The following is a 1,533-nucleotide window of genomic DNA, read 5'->3' on the forward strand; positions in this document are numbered from 1 at the left end:
TTGCTATTTGTTCGAAGGGATTAAGATTGCTTGCAAAAGTACAGTAGACCTCCGTTCAGCCCGTTAACTGGCACGAATAAACAAAGCCCATCAACCACAATTGACGTCAGGCTTCCAGAAATGATTTTTTTATATTAGGTTTAAAAAAAAAAACCCAAACATAAAAAGTTTTAGAGAACGTTCAAACACCAAACGTAAAGAGCTTTAGCCCTGGACGTCTGGGGCTGTTTTGGGAGCGGGTAGTGGGAGCAGAGGCATCGGGAGGGCAGTGCTGGAGCTCAGATGGGTGGCAGACACCCACACGTTGTGAGGGTAACCAGTGTCCTCCCAGTGTGCGGGTCTGGACATACGGGCGTGCAGAAGGGGCATCTCCAGAGGAACTTTCATGTGGTCTTTCTTGTGGTTTTTTTTTTTTTTTCCTCCCATCCAGAAATAAAACCAAGCCAACACAAAAGACTCAAAGCATCCATTTGGTCTGTGTAAGGCACAAAGATGAAACGATGCAAGCAGATTTTTCTGCCGAGTGTCCTACAAAAGCCGGATTTATCTGCTGCCGTGGCAGCCTCAGAGGAGTGGGACACAGCGGCCCACGTGGCTCCTCGTCGTGTTGCCTACTTGGGAGTGGAGGAAAGAGGAGAGAGCCAGGCCCCTTTGGAGCACGTGTGGTTCTTATCAGAGCAAAAAGAGAGTAAAAAAAAAAAAAAAAAAAAAAGCATCATCTTTGTGCTACAGCTGGAATGTGTGTGCTCTTCACAGCCCCCATTTCTAGGCCAGCTGTGGCCCTGGAGAAGCTGGTCAGGCTCTGAGCAGCTGTGGCTGGTTGTGAGACCAGGTCTTAGAATCACAGAACCATAGAATGGTTCAGGTTGGAAGGGACCTTAAAGACCATCCAGTTCCAACCCCCCTGCCATGGGCGGGGACACCTCCCACCAGACCAGGTTGCTCAAGGCCCCATCCAGCCTGGCCTTGAACCCCTCCAGGGAGGGGGCAGCCACAGCTTCTCTGGGCAACCTGTTCCAGTGTCTCACCACCCTCACAGCAAAGAATTTCTTTCTGGTATCTCATCTAAATCTCCCCTCTTCCACTTTAAAACCGTTACCCCTTGTCCTGTCACTGCACTTCCTGACAAAGAGTCCCTCCCCAGCTCTCCTGAAGGCCCTTCAAATATTGGAAGGCTGCTAAAAGGACTCCCCAGAGACTCCTCTTCTCCAGGCTGAACAACCCCAGCTCTCTCAGCCTGTCCTCACAGGAGAGGTGCTTCATCCCTCTGATCATCTTCATGGCCCTCTGCTGGACCCGTTCCAACAGGTCCATGTCCTTCCTATGTTGGAGGCTTCTTTCTCCAACACCCAGTGACTGCCCTGAGGGGAGCCAGCCCCACGGCGGGGAGGTAGAAACCGTAACGGCCTTTATGCAGCCATGCTCCCCACCTCTGCAGCTCAGGAGCTGTGGGGTGAGGTCCCAGCACGTTGTACGCCATGTAAAAAACAAATTGCACGCTAGAAAATGGCACACGTCTACATCTGCTGGCTT

Source organism: Calidris pugnax, unplaced genomic scaffold (assembly GCF_001431845.1).
Source record: "Calidris pugnax isolate Ruff unplaced genomic scaffold, ASM143184v1 scaffold41, whole genome shotgun sequence".
Taxonomy (NCBI): Eukaryota; Metazoa; Chordata; class Aves; order Charadriiformes; family Scolopacidae; genus Calidris; species Calidris pugnax.